The sequence below is a fragment of the Saccostrea echinata genome, unplaced genomic scaffold (genome assembly GCF_033153115.1).
Source record: "Saccostrea echinata isolate AGI-Se365-2 ecotype Australia unplaced genomic scaffold, CSIRO_AGI_Sech_v1 ptg000012l, whole genome shotgun sequence".
NCBI classification, from domain to species: Eukaryota; Metazoa; Mollusca; class Bivalvia; order Ostreida; family Ostreidae; genus Saccostrea; species Saccostrea echinata.
Genome location: NW_026889761.1, coordinates 6987109 through 7008038, shown reverse-complemented (window position 1 = coordinate 7008038; position 20930 = coordinate 6987109). Strand labels below are relative to the sequence as shown.

The window sequence follows — 20930 nt, the reverse complement described above, 5'->3', positions numbered from 1 at the left end:
GGAAATTGACAAAACTCGAAAATCCTATTGCGGAGGGGGGGGGGGGGGAGGGGGGAAGGTTCTTTCAGTACCAAATTTTATTCATACACTACTACATTACTCTTAATTGACTTAACTACAACAAAAAGTGGGGGGAGGCAACCAGCCTTTATATGAACATTTCAATAGTAAAACGTTATGCTCGGAAAAAAGTGGGGGCCAGGCCCCCTCTGCCCCTTCCTGTTGCTACGTGCCTGGTGACGTCACAACGTCATATTGTCATTCTGTACATATTGTCGTCGGTGACAACATGTACCTACCCTCACTGGACATATTGTCGACAATCGGTACATATATACTGAGGCGACAATATGTACCGAGCCTTTTTTTCATCCTGCATAATAGACGACAAAATGTACAGTCGCGCATCGGCACATATTGTCGTCGGCGACAATATGTACTAGCTGTGTTCATTTGCACATTTTGTGGCCGATATATTGTGTTGAAGAATATTTACTAAGGTTTTGAAGAGAGAGAGAGTGAGAGAGAGAGCACCCGCGTTTACCAACTTGTGGGGAACTCACACCTGACAAAGGACCTTTCTTATGGGGAAAGTTGAGAATTAAGGGGAAAATTCCTCATTCCCCACAAATATGGTCATGGGTATTTTTGGATTCTACGTAGTCTACTGATAAAATTTAATCGATTTGTTTTCATTTTCGAAAAATTCCCCATAAGTCGGCAAAATTAACCCACATTCTGTGTTCTCACTGCACCGTAAAACGAATGTCTGGGGATGCTGGGAAATGTTCATTCGGAATGCAGCGGGGTTTAAACTGGTCCCCCTAACATCGTAAACTTTCAAAGGCTAACAAGGAGCGGAAAACCAACTTATTGCGGGTAATGGCGGCTCCGAGGTGACAGTCATGTGGTAAGTAGTTAGATTTTTAATTATTGATTAGACTTACAACAACCTGCTAAGCTTTAGACACGTAAATCATGCATGAAGTAATGCAGATAGTAGTACATGAAGTTCGTAGTAGAAAAGTAACATTTAAAACCATGTAATGTAACGTTAAGCTTTGGTCCACTTCAGACAGTGTCAGAGTCGTCGATTTTATTTTATAATGGTAACTGTTAATCCTGTTAAAAAAAAAAGAATTTATATTCAATACTTTACCCCCGGGATCTGATAGGCGTTGGAAGATTGTTCCTTTTTTTTTTTTTTTTTGCAAATCATATGCCAATGTAGAAATATGTTTGATGGTGCGACCGTTAGCAGGTCCAGCACAATCAGTACATTTAGCTACGTAGCTAAAATTACCAACCGTAGCTTTATTTACCTACCTCAGGTAGCTTTATTCAGCTATTTCAAGGAAACTTTTCACAATTTTGCTTTTTATTTTAAAAAGACAAAAAACGGCAAGTAAATTTCTACTAATATTCATTCTAGGTATTATTTAAAAAGCAATGTAAAGCAGAGATAGCTTTAACATTGCTGCGTTTGAACACTTTTAAGAAGTATATTGAGTATATTGACCTGAATTAAGTGTGCATATTTTTTAAAGGAAAGTCTTTTCAGAATCTGCATTGCGGATTTGAAGTACATGGAAAGTTAAATGTGCTAAATTTGAAAGTATTCCAATTTTGATTTTGAAGTTATTTTTCCTCGAATTAATTTAATTAACAAGTGCTATTAAATTTACAGTTATGTCTACACTATCTTCAAACACTTTATTTTATCTAATGAAAGTTGTTTTCCAAGATTCCTTGATATGTACATAAATATCGTTTCTCTTTTACTTGGTTCAATTTGTTCCTGCTGGCCCTCAGATAATGACCTCGTTCTATCGGAAGCCATTTTAAATTGACTTCAAACTTTGATTTTTCAAAACAACTCTCAGGTAATTGTTTACACCTGCACTGATAATTCACTGGTACACGGCCTACTGAACATAGCCATCGGCATTGTTTACGTACTATATCCAAGCTTGGGTTGTAACTGGAAGTTAAAAATGCAACCTAATTTATGAACCAAATCTGGAAATCAGGAGATTTTCGGGTTGTTCGGCAAAAATCGGGTGAAAAGCATGACCCACCGTGTCATAAAAAATAATCGGGTTAAGGGTCGAAAAATTGGGTGTAACCCAACGAAATCGGGTGAGTTGGCACATTTCCAAGAGTCCGAAGGACCCGCAACTTTCACTTCAAAGTGCCAAGTGCATGGCAAAGGAACAGTTGCTACTCATTTTTTATCGACTTACGTCAGTCGTGGCTGAGATTCGAACTCACGACCTCCCGATCACGGAGCATGCACTCTACCAACTGAGCTACCTTGAACAGTCTAAAGCTAAGAGAAAATAAGCCTTTGGGAAATTTATTTCAAGAGATGACATACATTTCCTATTATAGAATTTTTGCTGTCTAATAATCATATTCTGGATGAAAGAATACCCAATTGAAAGATATTATTAATCACATATTACTTGAGATTCTGCCCAGAATATAACCTATAAAATCTAATTATTATCCAGATTCAATAAAAGGTGGTGCAATTGATATGATATATTCCATGAAAAAATATAAGTTTACCAGTACTAGTATTCAGGTGTGAAAAAAAATATTAGTCGATTGATAAATCTGTCTTTAATTTACTTGCTCTACCATGTCTACCAGTTGCAAAGTGTAGCAAGCTAAGTGGTAGAGCTTGTCAAAGCCACAAGCAGTTGGGGCATGGACCTCCTCCCCCCTTTTCCATTTTTTTTCTTGATAAATCTGGGTTGACATCTTTTTCATATTTTTGTATTCTAATATGTTATTGATAAATGTAACTCTTTTGTCTTAATAAGCTGTTTTTAAATATCTTGTTTTCTACTGATACATAAAAAGAAAGAAAAAATTTAATATTTACTTTTATTTACAGATTGTGCCCTCCATAACTTACATGTATCTATTTAAAGGTACAAGTTTATAAAATTTTCTTAGCTCTTGAAGATCCCTGTTTTCTATTTGTTGTTGGGAGTTTGTTGTTACTAATTTATAAAGGAAAAAAAGTTATCGGGAAACAGAGCAAAAAAAGTATTGATTTCTCAGAAAAATGTGGGGGGCAGCCCCCTTGCCCCCTTCCACTCACATCATGTGTTTATGTACAAATGTATAACTTTTACAAATAAGAACAAAATTTGATTATCAAGTTCAGGAAAATATACTCGAATGTATCATTCAAATTACTCTTTTGACATGTTCCCTTAAGTGTAAAGTCTGCAGTTCAAAGTCTGCATGTTGTCAGGTGTCTGAGATTCCGAAAATGTTCAAGAGTGGGAAAGGGCGCTATACCTCTTTGCATACTTCATAAAACAAGCGCCTATGAAAAGCACTACAGTAAAGCACAAACATGTTTAATGAATTGACGCTTACAATCCCAGTGACTTTAAATATATTATAAACTTAATACATATATGTAAAATAAATTATAACATTACGCATACTCATCTGTTTCTTACACTTCGATCAATATACATGTAAGCATGCTTCACTTTAGTTATAAATTTGCATCTAAAGAAGGTATTTCCCCTTCAGAACAAGTTATAAAAAAGCTTAAAGTCAGCATGATGATAAATCACTTATGGAACAATGATAAATAATTAAGGATTTAAGATATTTATTTTTTTTATATACATGTGTTAGTATGGTAGTGTATGATACACAGCTTCTTTAATACCGGCTTGGGCTAGTGGGTTAAACTTGTACGTCAATTGCAAGGACTAACCTAGGGGGCGACTGAGGCGAAATAGTCGCTTTTGAGCTCCAAACTTCGCCTGATTTCTGCTTTTTCCTAGCCATAGTGCTCAGGTGAGCGATGTGGCCCCTGGGCCTCTTGTTTTTAAAAAGTTTAATAATGATCAATGTGTGCCACGCGCGTCAAGAAGTCTCCCTAGAATTTAAAACTTCTCCCTTATACATTTCTCTGAGGGAGAAGTGAAGTCTCCCTAAATTTTGGGTCTAGGTTGGTCCCTGAATTGATAGAACACTGGACTGACATGCCAGAGATGGGTTCAAATTCAGTCATTCAAAGACACAAAATTATGTCTCTAGACTAGTAGTGTTATAATCTTATATATAAATATTGCTTTTTTAAAGGGTAGAGGTGGGATGATATACTGATAAACCAATACATACCAATATTTTCTGCTAAGATACGGTTTATGATATATGCATTGAAATATCAGTACGAAACAATACATGAACAACCTATCAAAAAATTGAAAATGGCCGCTTTTACCAAGTGAAGAGATGATATTGGTATTGTAAACGCTCTTTACAACGAATAAGTCATAGATAAGAGGGAAAACATTTTCATTCTTGAGCATCCTCGGAAGACGGTTAGGTACTGTACATAGAAAAGTTCAGTTTGTAAAGCATCAGAAAGTATCGTTTCCACAACAGTTAATATTATTAGTTAGTGTCCATCTGCACTAACAGCCAGTAACAAAGCATGGATTCTCAAATTTCATTAAAAAGAATTTGAAATTTTGAAACAAATTGGAAATTACCCTTACTGGAGAAATTGGGAAAATCAGCCGGGGTCTGGGGGCCACTGTCACTGGACAAGCCCTGCTGGGGGGCCCAATTTCAGCATTTTAATGACCAGTTAGAGTGCATAAAATAGCAAAGTAAACCATTTTTCACATAGTCTGAAAATTTTTATAAAAGAAAAAAAAATATTTGTGCTTTTCGTTATTGTAAGGGGAATTTTGTACTCATCAAAAGGGGAAAATGGGATATTAAGGGAAATTTTCTCTTGAGGAAAAATAAGTCCGAATATCGGTAGTAAATATCCCCTAGAATATTGTTTTGTAAATTTTTAGTCAATGAAATTGATGAACTTCAAGTATCAGTTTCAAAGCACATTTGATTTGGTTTGTTTATTGTTTAACGTCCTTCTGGAGAATTTTTCACTCATATGGAGACGCCACCACTTGCCGGTGGAGAGCTGCAAATTTTGACCTATGCTTGGCACTCATTGCCATTGAGCAGTGCGGGATCTTTTTCGTGCCAGCACCTACTGCGACACAGGACCTTGGTTTATACGGTCTCATCTGAAGGACCGGTTTCCACGTCCCACAGTGGGATTCGAACCTGCGAAGTAAGGATCAACTCCTTACTCCGCGACTCTAGAGCAAATGCTCTAACCACTGTGCCACGTGGGCGACCACATTTGGTTTAATATAGAGTGATATAGAATCTTGATTTATTGTCAAGTAGACAAATATTGAAATAAAATACTAAATTTTTGTGTCACCTGCAGAGCAGAGCGGCACTAAGAGATCACTTTACCAGGTGTCTGTCTGTCCGTCTGGCACACCCTATATCTCAAGATCTGTAAGAGGTATGGATTTGATATTTTGCACATATATTGCTTGGCACTATGGCTTTTGTAAATTACCATGGTTACCGACCTCTTTACCTTTGACTTACTTTTCAAAATTATAGTTCATAGGGCCGATTTACAGCATATTTTTGACATTTAAAAGGTATTTCTATGCCATTTAGCATGTGCACTGTTTGTTGTAACACAATATGAAAAATACCAGCATTACAATCCACTTGACCTTGACCTTTGACCTCCTTTACAAAAAATACCTTGGGAGTTTAGGTTAACTTATGACTTTTGAAATTGAGAGACAAGATTTTGATATTTAGCATTTATACATGTTTATGAGCTCATGATACTGTAATTTGAATCTGTACGATATTCAGTTACCACATAAACTTATATTTTAATAAAATACTATGCAAATACATCGGGACAAGGTATTCCACAATGGATCATGTTAAGACTGACAATTGCTGTAAAGATAGCTCATGATAAGTACTTTGAAACGTACTGTATGAAATTCAGTTAACTCACATGTAAATACAATGAAAATACATTGGGATCAGTATTCCACAATGGATTGTGTAGAGTGACAATTGCAGTAAGGACAGGCTGAAATCTGTTTTTGAGGATTAATTGTTGGAAATATGTATTAATAAAATGATAAAAAGATATTTCTAATAATTTCAAGTAAGTTATTCATTTGAGGCCAGGGTTAAAGAACCATATATTCTTTGATTGTCAGATTCTATCGGAGTCTTATACTATCTGTGGGTGCAGTTTTTCTTTGCAGGGAAATGCATGAACTATCATGCTAAAAGTAAATAAAAAACTGACCAATTTTAGATTTTTTTTTCACCTTTAAGGAAGCTACAGAGTAGGTGACACATGTTCCTTTAAACACTCTAGTTTTAATTTTATAGTTTTCATATATATTTATTATAATATCGAGATATTTATCATATCATGTTATATGTATTGAGATACGTATTGTATCACAAGATCTACCTGTTTTGTCCCACCCCTTTAAAAATGTTTGCTTTTGATGAACTTTATTGCTTTGACGATGATCATTCATCTTTTTTGTACTGTTTTCGCTTTTCACGTTTTTTTTAAAAATACATGACGTACTGGTATAATTTAAAGATTGTGACCCCTTGAACTTTTGAGATTTAAACCTTTTCTAAAAAAAAATTTGAAATATTGTTCATGTCAATAACAAATAAAGTTGCAGACTGGTGCAAATTTAAGTATCATGTACACCATGTACACAACAGGTCTTCCCGGTTCTTCTTTTCTTCTTCAATGAGTACCTGTATTATTCAATCCCAGATGTTGGACTTGATCTCACCCCTCCAGAAAAATCAAAATGTCTTTTAAAACTATCTAAATTGATGCAAAGATTACAAATTATATTTTATTTCGTAAGTGTGTCGAGACAGGGTTAGTTGTATTGAGAGCTCTGACAAATTATATTTGCTATTTGGGTCAAAAATCGGTGTTGAGTGATGTAGCTCATAGACTTTTCTTGTAATCATGGGTAAAAATATACACATATACTAATGAAAAACTATTATTGCAGATTTTGGAGTTTTCACAACAAGAGCAAACTTAAGGCAACTTTCTTCTTGAAAATGTTGGAGACTGAGACGCAGATGTTAACAGACAACTCTGCATGGAATTGGAGGATAAGAGTATATAACTGAATGCATTCTGTCTGGATTTCTGTATGGTGACAGAAGGCTTTGGTAAGTCAAGATAACTGTAAAAGATCATAAGTAAACAATTATCATTTTGAATCTATGCTTCCATTACCATAAAAAATATTCACTGACCTCATTTGCTGACCTCATGGTTATTCAGTCTTTGAAATGTACTTTTTTGTTTTCAATTGATCTTACTTGAAAGGAAACTCAAATTAACTTTGTGCTAATTTTAGCCCTTTTTTTTCAAATGAAACCCTAAGTCACTCAGATAAACTATTTGCTATCTGCTTTTGTCCATCCTTCTTCAACATTTGAATATTTTTAGCTTCTTCTCTGGAACCGATGAACCAATTTCAACCAATTTTAGCAAAGAATATCTAGTATGATGAAGGGGAACAAAAATTGTGAATTTCATTATCTCTGCCACCCCCTCCCTTTGGGCCTGAGGGATGGGGCTAAACCCATTAAAACTATTGCAATCTTTAAAAATCTTCTTTTTTTTACTCCTGGAAATCAAGCAGTTGAATACGTTCTATTTCCACTATGGAAGAGTTATACTTCTTAGTGCGCTCTTCTGTGAAAAAGTCGGAAAATGTACAAATCTCGCGGGATTTCAGGGACAAACGTAACGTAAACAATATGTTGAATGTCGATGAACAAATCCTAAGAAAATACAAATGAAATATTTTATTGTTGTGGACTTTATATACATCAAGAGTAGGAATGACAACGATATCAATTTATATCTATTGTTGATCGTATGTATCTATTTATCGTATGGTACATCTAAATACAATACACATGCCTCGAAAATGTCTTATTTTTTATTAATGGAAGATAAATTTAGGGTTCTCGCTCTCTTACATATGTCTTTTAGTTCTTCTATTCTTTAATTGGAATGACAAATACATTTAACATTAAAAATTGGAATGAGATTGGCATGTTTTGTATTATTCGCAACGCCATGCTGTCCCCGTCAGACGACCAAACGCGCCTCTAATTTTGAAGAGTTCACTAATGGAAATATAACGTATTGCTGCCATGGTTGAATAAGCATTAAGCCCTCTATCAAAATTTTGAAATTCATTGCCCCAAGGTCAGGGGTTCCGGTGTAAGGGTGGCACTCCATTGATTAAATATGGTGAAAATGCATTATTTCTTTGAAAATATTCTTCTCTGCTCCTGGATATGAAGCAGACAGACTAAGTACAAAGTTATGATGAGCACCTCTTCCAAAATTATTAATTTCATGACCCTTGGATAGAGGGTTCTAGTGTTAGGATGGGGCTTTAATGATAATTACATGTATAGTTAAAATGCATTAATTCTTTTGAAAATCTTCTTCTCTGTCTCTGATTATTAAGGGGAAAAAAACTAAGTGCAGGTTATAATGAGCAAGGGTGCTTCTTCAAAAATTGTGAATTTCATAGCCCCCAGGATGAGAGGTTGGAGGGTGTGGTCTATGGATAATACAGGTATAGATTTCTTTGAAAATTTCTTTTCTGCTCCTGAGTATTGAAAACAATACTAAGTTCATGGTTATGATGAATAAAGTCGCCTTTTCCATAATTTTGAATTTTATTCCCCAAGGGGTCAGTAGTTTTGGTGTTAGGGCAGGGCCCTATTGGTTATATAGTGAAAATGCATTATTTCTCTGAAAATCTTCCTTCTTTGATCATGTGCATCAGGTTACCAATCTTACTACATAGTTATGATGAGTAAGAGTGCCTCTTTTAAAATTGTGAATATCATGGCCACTTGTTCTGGTGCTAAGGCATGGTTCTATTGAATATACACTGAAAATGCATTAATTTTTTTGAAAATCTTTCTTGCTTCTGGGTATAAAGCAGATGAACTGAGCCCATGGTTATATTAATCAAGGGTACCTCTTCCAGATTTGTGAAATTTGGGTCAGCAGCTCTTATGTTTGAAGATGGGGTGGTCTATTGAATTTGTATAGTGAAAATTCTTTAATATTTTTGAAAATCTTTTCTTCTCCTGGGTATTAAATAGACAGACTATAAAATGGCAAAGTGCCTCTTCCTGAGTTCCAAAATTATGAATTTCATGGCCCCAGGGTCAGGTTTTTTTTCTTTCTCTTGCCCTTAGATTTAGTTTTGCTCAAATCATGACCCCTGGGGGCTGGGTAGGGCAGGACCACAATGGGAAATCAAAGTTTTACAGAGGAATATATTGCAAAAGATCTTTAAACATCTTCTTCTTGAGAACAGCAAAACCATGAGTAGTCATATTCATATGGGAGCATCCTCAGGTAGCACAGATTTAAGTTTGTTCAAATTGTGAAACCCTGAGGTAACAGTTGAGTGGGGCCACAATTTTGGATCAAAAATTTACATAGAAAAACATAGGAAAAACCTACAAATAAAAATGAGCTGTTCAAGAAAATAAAGCCTTGGTTAGTCATATTCATATGGTTGCATCTTCAGGTAGATTCAATTTTGTTTTTTTTTAATCATGATCCCTTGGGGTATAGAAATGGCATAAAAAACCTATGCAGAGTGTTTAAATGCCTTTTAAAATTAATTCTGATGTAGAATTTTTTTTTTATTTATCAATCAGACATTCAGCTGTATAATACACTGTAGTGTACATACTGATGCATCAGTAGAAAAAAGTCTTCTCTCAGTAAATTGTGAAAATAACTGACCAAGCCCCCTTCCAAGGGGAGATAATTAAGAGAAGACAAAAATAGGGTGGGCCATTAAAAAATCTTCTCAAGAACCACTGAACCAGAAAAAAACAAAACTTATGTGGAAGCATCCTTGGGTAGTGTAGATTCAAAATTGTTCAAATCATGACCCCCGGGGGTAGGGCGGGGCCACAATAGGGAATCCAGTTTTTACATTGAAATATGTAGAAAATATCTTTAAAAATCTTCTTCTCAAGAACCACTTTGCCAGAAAAGCTGAAACTTATGTGGAAGCATCCATGGGTAGTGTAGATTCTAAATTGTACAGATCATGACCCCCAGGGGTAGGGTGGGGCCACAAAAATGAATCCAAGTTTTACATTGAAATATGTAGAAAATTTCTTTAAAAATCTTCTTCTCAAGAACCACTTTGCCAGAAAAGCTGAAACTTATGTGGAAGCATCCATGGGTAGTGTAGATTCTAAATTGTACAGATCATGACCCCCAGGGGTAGGGTGGGGCCACAAAAATGAATCCAAGTTTTACATTGAAATATGTAGAAAATTTCTTTAAAAATCTTCTTTTCAAGAATCACTTGCACAGAAAAGTTGAAACATATGTGGAAGCATCCTGGAGTAGTGTAAATTCTAAATTGTTCAAATCATGACCCCCAGGGATAGAACGGGGCCACAAAAGGGAATCTAAGTTTTACATTGAAATATGTAGGAAATATCTTTAAAAATCTTATTTTGAAGAACCAATGGGCAAAAAAGCTGATTCTAAATTGTTCAAATCATGACCCCTTGGGGTAGGGCGGGGCCACAATAGGTATTACAAGGGGGAAAATCAGATGAAGAAAAGCAAGGCCAAAATTACTCAGGTCAGCGTTGTGGCCCATGGGCCTCTTATTAATTTTACCCTAAAAAATAAGCACTATTTATATGATGTTACCCATTGCACAATATGTTGTTAATGATGAGTATGATGAGGGTAACATTACTACTGACTTGTTAAATGCATTAATAAATTCCAAGGGTTTCATGATTCAGTCATTCAGAACAGATCACTTTAACCTCCGACTTACTTCAGCCAAAATTCTTTGTGAAGATATAACCATGTTGATAAATATTGAATTATCAGAAAATTTTACAATATGTACTAATAAATGATTGATTATAATTGAGAGTAATCAATTGGTTTAAGTTAAATCCATCAATGATTAAATTAACACCTATACCCCTATGATTTATAACTTTTACCTCTCTTTAATCTACTTTTCAGTCTTTTTTTTTTGTGCGAAAGACATCAGACCGTCGAACCTGACCGATGTGCAGTGCTTCTGGCCTGATGTGTCAATTTTTACACCGGACCGGAATGTCTGATGTCTCAGTGTCCGGTTTTGAGCTTAACTATTTCGACGCAGTCATTTCAATGTTTTTTTTTTATTAGTAAAAACTGTCGAAAATTCCAAATACGTAATTAAATGTCATTAAAACTGCATGGACTCTACAGAATTATGTGGGAGCGATCCCTGGTAAAAGAAAAGCTGTTAGGACTACTCAAGAGGTTTTTTGGTCTGACAAAATTTGGTTCAATCCTTTGTATTCATTGCATTAATTAAAAATTACACAGGACTGAATGTCCAGTGTGGTCCAAAAAACTTTCGCATAGACTGACTTTTAAGTTCTGAATTGAAAACAGTTTTATGCAAGAAAAAATAAAAATTTACAATAAATTCTAATTTAAATCTAGTTAAGGAAAACTCTCTATGCAGCATATCAAACATGTTCAATGTGCATTGATTTAGAGGACTTAATTATGAATATTATTTAGTTTCAGTACATTTATATTATGATTGATTCTTTAAATTTTAGATTTGGTAGATATTTATTGAAAAAAATAATTTTTATCTTTTATGTAAATCTATAGTAAAATAATGCATTGCTCCAAAAGCCAGTAGTGATAAATATTCCTAACAAGTCAAAAGTGATAAATATTCCCCACAAGTCAACAATGATAATAAATATTCCCCACAAGCCAACAATGATAAATATTCCCCACATGTCAACAATGATAAATAGTGATAAATATTCCCCATAAGTCAACAGTGATAAATATTCCCCACAAGTCAACAGTGATAAAAAGTGAAAAATATTCCCCACAAGTCAGCAGCACAGATACCAGATACTTATGGATAGGACCCCCCCCCCCCCTCCCTTATGTCTTGGACTTTTTTTCAGAAATTATATTTATTACACTTATTTATCATGTGTACCATTGGAATAAATCTGTAAAACCCTAGAATAATCATTCCACACAAAAAATACCCCACTATACATTATAAGAGAGAAAGGTATGCCTCTTTCTGTTTACATTGTTCCCCCTGCTGGTCTTTCTGGGTTTAAAAACATTTATTGGATGTATGGTGGTCGAAAGTGTTTAAGTAGCCCCCCCCCCCCCCCAATTTTTTTGGAGTTATTAAATTGTATGTTACAAAGCAAGCAAAGATGCAGTATTATTGGAGCTAGATTAGGTCACATTATGAGGTCACAATTTTTCATGGGGATAAAAAGTTTCTGAAGAACAGCAGAGCTTAAATGACTCAAGTGAGCACTGTTGTACATTTGACATCTTTTAGAGCATCTTTATATTTAAGATTAGACTTAAGTTTATAGGAAGCTATTGATCTTAGGTTGAGTTGACTTCTTTTTCTCTTTGAAGATAATCAAGACAATCAAGAATTGGAGTGGCTAAGAATCAGATGGAGACCAAATGTCAGTTCACATGGAATACCAGGGTTTGCAAAGGAGGACATTGGAACTGGCTTAAGTATTCAAATTTCTGATGGCAGTTGATGACAGAAGATGTCATACTTAGGGAAACATTAGATTAAATTACTTTGAATGGTAAGACTTGGTTATTATACCCTGTAAAGTTCAGTATATAAATAAGATATTCTGTAAACCAACTTTGACTTGCCTGCAAGAAAGATCTGCAATTTTCGCAACCTTCATTACTTCTCATTACAAACCAATCATAAGTTGTGACAGTGTATTATGGTAGAATGTTTCCTTCACTGCAAAAATTAATGCTTACTGTTGCAGATGGATTTCAAGGTAAAGAATCCTGAATAAAAATTGTCGGGAATAATAGTTGGTTTACAGAATACATGATTGTGCAGTTGAACATAGGTATTTTGAACACTGATATCTCGAATACAGTGGATATGTGTGTAATTTTTAAGTCTCAATCACTTATTATATTTATTAAGTATTTAAACCCTTAACATCTTGAATCCTCCCGATATCTCCAAGTTTTTCCACAGTTCCAATGATAGTTCGAGATAACAGGGTTTGAGTATCAGGGTTTGACATTTATTTTAACAAGTACTAGACATGTCAGGCTACCTTCCTTAATTTTTACTAACCATAAAATCACTTGCCCTGACCAAACTTCTTTTAATTGCTTATTTTAATTGGTAACTTTTGAAACTATCTCTTATGTGTGTCAGGGATGGGGTAATTGAAAAAAGTAATTGTAATTGACTGTAATTAATTACATTTTTTGAAGTAATTGGAAGTAATTTGTAATTGAACATTTTTTCAATTACTTGTAATTGTAATTTAATTAATTACACTGAAAAAAATACCATGTAATTTCAATTACTTTTTCAATTACATTCAATTACTTTATATAATACACATTCATGATATATTCATGATATATCGTCACCACTATCTCCTCATTTTACTGGTTTTTATTTTATTGTTAAACATATCCTCAATCCTTCAATCTTAGGTTAATGCTTACAAAAAAATAATTAAATGATTGGCTTGATAATAATAAATTAGTTTCTTTCTAATCATTATGTACATTTTGAATTTTTTATCTATGTTTATAAATATGAATTTTGAACCACCCTTCTTAGGTCTATTCAGCTATGAAACACACATTTATTATATTTCAATCTTTGTTGTTTGATCAATAATAAAGAAAAAGAAGGTGTGTGTCATTAATTAAGTTCTCTCTTACTGGGAAGAGATAATTGTCCTTCAGATCACAGCTTTAAATTGCAATCAAAACAAATCAACTCCTCTAAAGAGATATTCATTCCATGATTTAGAAGACAAAGCCAATGGAGATAATTATTTCAATTTAAAATGCTCCGCTAGCTTTAGAAAAGAAAAACTTTCAATTTGATAATTATTTAAACATCTAAACAGATTTTTATGAATGAATTTTCTATCTGTATAATTCTGATTTATGAAGTAAAATTGTACAACATAAATAGCAATTTTGGATGTTCAGGTTACCTTCAAAGGAAATATTTAATTTGAGGGGTTACAGTTGCGACTCATTTCACTCTATTAAAATACTCACTTTTAATCAAATATCATAAGCCATGCAATTTGTGTAGATGTAAGTTTTGTGTGGTGGAAACTGCATCAAACTGATCTCGGATAGTTCTTTAAGAGTTTCTTTAATGTTTTGTAAATAAATGTTATAAATTAAACCAGAATGATACACAATGCCTATAGCATATTATTTCTTGTATTGTTTGTGCAGAGGGTGAGCTTATATACAAATAAATGATGTTTTGTATATTCATTGACAAGGATTATGAAAATTTTCCAAAAAATTAAAAATGTAATTTGTAATTTAATTAATTACTTTTGCAAAGAAATTGTAATTTAATTAATTACATGTCTTAAAAAGCCTGTAATTTAATTGTAATTTAATTGAAGAAAAAGTTAAAGTAATTGTAATTTAATTAATTACTTTATAAAGTAATTGACCCCCCCCCCCCTTGTGTATTGTGTGTCAAGAATCTGACAGCCATTTTGAGTCTGGTTCATTAATTGGGACATGAAAATTATGAGCCTTGAAGACATTCAACAAACTTTACTAAAATTATTATCCTAAATATTATTAAATATAGAAAGTGTTATTTGGTAAGTATTTATACCATATCAATACGTTTCAGCCCAGACTTGTCTACTACAGCGAAAAAAAATACAGTGCTACCTCGGTATATTGCCCTCCATCATATTGCCACCCTCGCTTATTGCCAGGAAATCTTGAAGAACAGGACTGGGTTGCTCAAAACCTTGGTTAGCGCTAACCGCTGGTTAAATCTCTTATCCAGCGGTTAATTTTTAACCATTGGTTAAATTCTGTTGCTCAGAATTTATCCACTGGTTAACTTTGCAATCCAGTTGTTAAATATTGGCCAAAGCTAGCCATTCCACAGAGGTGGGTTAAGTCTCTTATCCAGTGGATAATCATGGCTACCTTTTTATTGTTTTTTTTTATAAATTTTGGAGGATAACAAAAGAAACAAAAGCTTATATGCATTGTATTCATGAATTTAGTGTTGATGAGTACTAACAAAGACACAGTCATTTATAAGTCAAGTAGAAATGGCTTTGCAGCAATATGGAAGAGGGGATAACAATAATATCAGAGATATGATAGGATTTCATGTCTTCAGCATCAGCAAGAATTTTCAAATGGGTTCTTTCAAGGCTAAAATTGTTGGCATTGCAAAGGATTTCATCAAGTGGCCCTCCCCTACCTGCTGATAAAAAAAATATGATATTCAATATATGTATAAATAAATGAATAAAATTGTTTGTCATTTGTATATAGGCTTAATAACGGATACACATAAATTGATATATTAGTTTGGTAGCCAAACATAAATTATCAAAATACATTAAAATAAATTGGAAATCTACCCCCCCCCCCCCCTTCTCTTCAAATGTCTTGCTTTTAAATTATTTAATCACTTTTTACAATATTAATTATCATTCGCTTGACAATGATTTTTTATTGGCCCTATTTTGTTAAGCGATGCTTCTTGCCTGATGCATTAAATAAAGAGTGTATCCCCTATTTCCTCTGATTTTACATTCATTTTGACTAGGTCCCACTGTGATTATAAATAAATAAAAATTAATTATAGAAAATGATTTGCACATTTGATATTTATAGATATCTATATATAGTCCTTTATTTTCTCTAAATATTGATAGTTATTAAAAGGTGTGATATTTGTGTAAAAAACTTTGGATAATGCATTAATGCAGTTTAGTTACACAGTGTATGGGTACGGAGCGAAATGCCTTGGTGATTAACTCACTTTATCTATGTATTTGACCATGACATTTCTGTTATTTACAGAAGTGCAAATAGTAGTGACTACCAACTATCGGTGTTATTAAGACAGATATAAATGTGAAGAAAGTTTTTTTTCTTTATAAGTGTTTGACTTAAAACGTTGAAATGAGTTCCTCCTGGCAAGGCATTTAAAGCGAGAATGTAACCAGTGCGAATTTCCTCGGAAACATAGCAGACGACGTTTACATGGTGATAATAGGTAAAAGTGTTCAATAACTTATTATTATAGTATGAGACGATGCAAATTGATGTACTTACCTTTTAAGCATAGCCAAGTATTGAATAGGAATAATTCCGAAGAGATATATGGCGAGTCACTATGCATTATCTTCGACACTAGATTTAATGAGGGCTATGATGCCCAACATCGGTCTTTACACAGCCAACTATCCACCTTGGCCGAAGTGGTGCTAATTTTCCTATTAATACCGCCTTATGTTCTTATTGATCCTCCACTTGAATATATGTAGCATTTTTAGCCAAACCTGTGCTTTCATGACTTTTTGTGACTTAAACCATTTGTTTAGTGTTGATAACTGTTACATCTATAGGACACTGTTTCTCCGCTTCTTCAATACAGTTGTAACATTATAACTTCTCGCTTTTTACTCGTATTGTATTTACCATGGTAGCCATTTTTTTGGTTGACAAGTGGACAAATGTAATGCATTGTGGGATACTAACCACTGGTTAAATCATTTAACCAGTGGTTAGCTAACCAGAGGCTAATTTTATTTTGAGCAACAAATATTTGACCAGTGGTTAGTTGACCAGTGGATATAGAATTTAACCACTGGCTAACTTAACCAGTGGTCAAAATTAACCAGTGTTTCGAGCAACCCAGTCCAGATTTCCCCCTGTATTAATACACCCGTTATAATGCCACCCCTGCTTATTGCCATCTGCCACTGGTTTTGGGAAACAAAAGGTCAAATTATGTAAGAAAAAATCCTTGGTAACAATGCCAATTATCTAGCATGTGTCGGTAATTTGGACACCACACCCATGCTTTGACAGTGGTTGCAGTGAAGCGACTTGCTGGACTAGGAATTCAGCTAGATTAAAGATAATTGTTGCATAAAACTCAAAATTAGCAATGTCTTTGGAGTGTGTTTATAAGATAGAAGAATTATTTCATCACAGTAATGGAAACGTAAAGCGAAAGAAAGCGTACAAATTTAGATTACAAAAAAAAGGATTGATCAACATTCGACCTATTTGATTGTATATCACCAATTATTGCTTATCATGGATAATGCACAAAACCATAATAAATGCAAAAAATCATTTGCGTCCCCTTAGATTAAGAAGCCATTCAATCAATCAAAAAGGAAACCCCATATCTTTTTTTAGACTACTATAATTCCGCACATGAAAATATTAGGGGTATCGTTAGCCTATCATGGATAATGCACAAAACCATAATAAATGCAAAAAATCATTTGCGTCCCTTTAGATTAAGAAGCCATTCTATCAATCAAAAAGGAAACCCCATATCTTTTTTTAGACTACAGTAACTATAATTCCGCACATGAAAATATTAGGGATATCGTTAGCCCTGAAATTTCCTTTATTTGTCGGGCATATATTGGTTTGATTGATAAATATCAAAACAGAATCGGAAGAGAAGTACACAGGTATTAGCAAACATGAGCATACATGTCTAATTTAACGGGTTGACGTGTTCTGACATGTGACTTACCATTTGTCAGTCATGATGCTTTATCAACTGAACATTTTAACCGATTCAGAAATTCTTGAGACGGTGAAATAATCTACTTTTGATTCAGATGACATTAATGATAATTCTCAAAAACTTTTTTTTATACCAAGAGGCTATAACGGCCACTGACATCTTTGTCATCGGGTTATTAAATTCTTATTCAACATGTGCATGACGAAAGGAAATTGATGTGTTCAATATTCTGATATTTTTATTGCTTTTCATTCAAAATATTGTAAACAAAAAGAAAAAAAAATAATAATGACTTTTTTTTCAAAAAGAAATGAGAGCTGCCCTTATATCATGTGACAGAAATAGATTGTAACGGAAATAAATTACGTAATCTACATGTATTTATTTTGTTTTGATTACCCATTGAATTGTAATTTATGGCAGAATATGTTATATTGCCACCCTGGCTTTAATGCCAAAATCTGTCTTGGACAAAAGTTGGCAATATACTGAGGTAGCACTGTATTATAAAAAAATTTTATGGCTAAAAATAACAATTGTGTTATGAAGGGAATTTCAACTTACAGAGCAATGGTTGTGTTTACATTTGTACAAATAAGATATTTTTTTTTTTTACAATTTTGAATATATTTATTCAAAAGACTGAAATGGAATTAACAGTTATCAACCTGACCAAAAGGTCTAGTTCACATACATTGCACACAACCATACCATTCATTTAACCAAGTTGGTCTGATGTGCCTTAGTGTTAAACCCTGACTGTATTATTTATAGATGGCAAAGTTCTTCATTTCAGATTACTGGTTAGCCATTTTTGGGAGACCTGTATCAGTACTATAAAGACATTTATAGATAGGTCTATAAATACAATGCATCAGAATACATTTTTATGACATGAATATGGTCAGGACATATAGAGTTTGTCATGTCCGTCTTCCGTCTTTCTGTCCTTCCATTATGCTTTGCATTTAGCACAGTTTAAAGCTCAGTTTCAAAGAAACTATGACAGGATCTTTTTATCAAACTTCATTTGCTGATACATTTGGAGGAGAATTATTCAACTGCATCAACATTTCATGATCATGACCTTTCTTTTGACCTTGACTTACTTTTCTTAAATTAGTGTTTAGCTCAGTTTTAAAGAAACTCTTCAAGATATTTTTTATCAAACTTCATATGCTGATACATAATGAAGTAAGCTATTGAACTGCATCAACCATTTTTTACTTAGACCTTGCCAATTGCCAAAAAATTGCCAATGACCTGCTTGGAAACATTGATATTTTTTGTTAATTCAGATTTTTCTGCCCCCGCCATAAAATGGCCAGGGGAATATAGTGTTACTCTCTTCTGTCATTCCATCATTATTCACTTCCCGTTCATTATCTCTGCAATAGTTGGACACATTCAACTCAAATTTGACATATGGATATGTCATTTGAAAATGCAGGTCAAGGTCGAATTTGGTTATGGTCCGATGATTTTTGACAGAGTTGTTTGTCTTGAACTTAGAAAAAAATAAAAAATAAGAAATGTTCAGTTTCCACTCTCTTACTTTTGTAGGGATGTATGTATAAGGTTGAAATTGCATGTGCAGGTATTTTTACCAAAAAATACAGGTCAAGTTCAAATTTGGTCATGGTCCAATGATTTTTGACAGAGTTATCTCTCTTGAATTTAGAAAAAAATTAATAAATTTTCAGTTTCTGCTCTCTAACTTTTGTAGGGATGTATGTATAAGGATGAAATTTTTTTACCAGAAAATACATGTCAAGTTTGAATTTAGTTATGTCCCCTGAACTTAGAAAAAAAATCTTTTGTGCAAACAAATTTAAAACTGAATTTGGCATTTGAAACTTATTTAACTGCCTGCAGAGTCATTTGTGGCATTCGACACATCTAGTTCATACAATATATACAATTCAGGACATTTCAAGAAATGTTAAAAATATGACATTTAAGGGGGGGGGGGGGGAGGATTTATATAGCTCTTTTCATGTTGCATTACTAATATACCCTCGGCTGGGCTTTCATGTCCTATGGACATCTTTCTTGTCTTTTCATTCTGTGAGATTTCTAATATTTAAGTTTTTAATATGCTTATCATTTGAATGCCTTCCAAGTTCATGATTTTGTAGTTGGTATTTCACAAATACTCTGTGCCATTTGACAAACTTAGAATACTGCCAAATGCATTTTACATCTCAGGGGGTGAGGGTGTGCAATTACAAAAATTGGCAACTAGTTGTATTTTTTGTTGATATTTCCTACATTGCTTTAAATGCTCATGACAGATGCTTTCTTTTCAGATATAAAAACATCAAACGACGGGAAAAAAGAGGACTGCCTATTTCTGATATATCGATCTCTTCACATAGCAACACCCAAAGCACTACCATCGAAAAATTAAAATCAATATTTAGGAAGAAAAAATGAAGACATTGATCATAAAGAAAAGAAGTAGGAAGAGTTTTGAATATTATGTCAAGTTGTCAACAACACCACAGATCTGGAAATGGATTTTCTTGCCTCATAATTTATATTAAGTGCATGTTCATGCATGACTTTTGATATAACTGTGTTGTCTGTATCACAATTCCTCCATTATGTATACATGTAGAGCAAGGGCAATGTTGCAGCCATCACATCTTGTGTAACACAGCAAAACAACTTTTTATTGTTTGGATTTTAAATGCTTATGATTATACTTAAAATCGCAAGAAAAAGGACTGTACCTGTGTAAAGTACAATGCAGCAATATACAAAAAAGATTGTCAAACAATATTTTTGTCTTTGTCATTTGTGTCATACTGGTATACACTTATGTATTGGAGCATGAGAAATCAAAAAAAAAAAATAAATAAATAAATAAAAATAAATAAATAAAATATTTCTTGATTTAAAGATGAAGAAAGTTTTGGGAAGTCTTGGAAATAGTGTTTGAAAGGTATATATTAACTATGTTGTGTATAAATCTGTACTTTTGTTAAATCAGAGTGCATATTTCTTTAGATAAGGCCAAACAAAAAAATATGTGTGGTTCCGGTTACACTTCCAAAAAAAATTAGGGTAGGTAGGTAGGGATTTTTTTTTTTAACAAAATGATTTTCTTAATTTTTTCTAAATAATACCTATCACTGCTTTGCAAATGGCATTTAGATGTGGTGTGATAATATACTAGTCAATATTGGTAGGGGACACCTACATGCTAGCTTGCTTTGGATTTAACACTATTAAACACTTGCACTATGTTTTGCAAGGAGGCCGTCATTGCTGAAACTAAAACTTAAACTGGAGCCATTGACGGAAATCGGGGGAAATTCTGGAAAAAATATGAAAATT

At 33.6% G+C, this 20930-nt stretch overlaps 1 long non-coding RNA gene across 2 annotated transcripts; it reads left to right on the top strand.

Annotated features, from left to right (window-relative positions):
• Window positions 1-710: 710 nt before the first annotated feature.
• On the top strand, window positions 711-19929 carry LOC133185853 (uncharacterized). Of its 2 annotated transcripts, none has more exons than XR_009720964.1 (4): window positions 711-910; window positions 6939-7104; window positions 12434-12618; window positions 19898-19929. It is a non-coding gene; the product is annotated as an uncharacterized LOC133185853 (long non-coding RNA). The 2 variants fall into 2 exon arrangements; XR_009720965.1 differs by lacking the exon at window positions 711-910 and adding an exon at window positions 4292-4366.
• Window positions 19930-20930: the final 1001 nt, after the last annotated feature.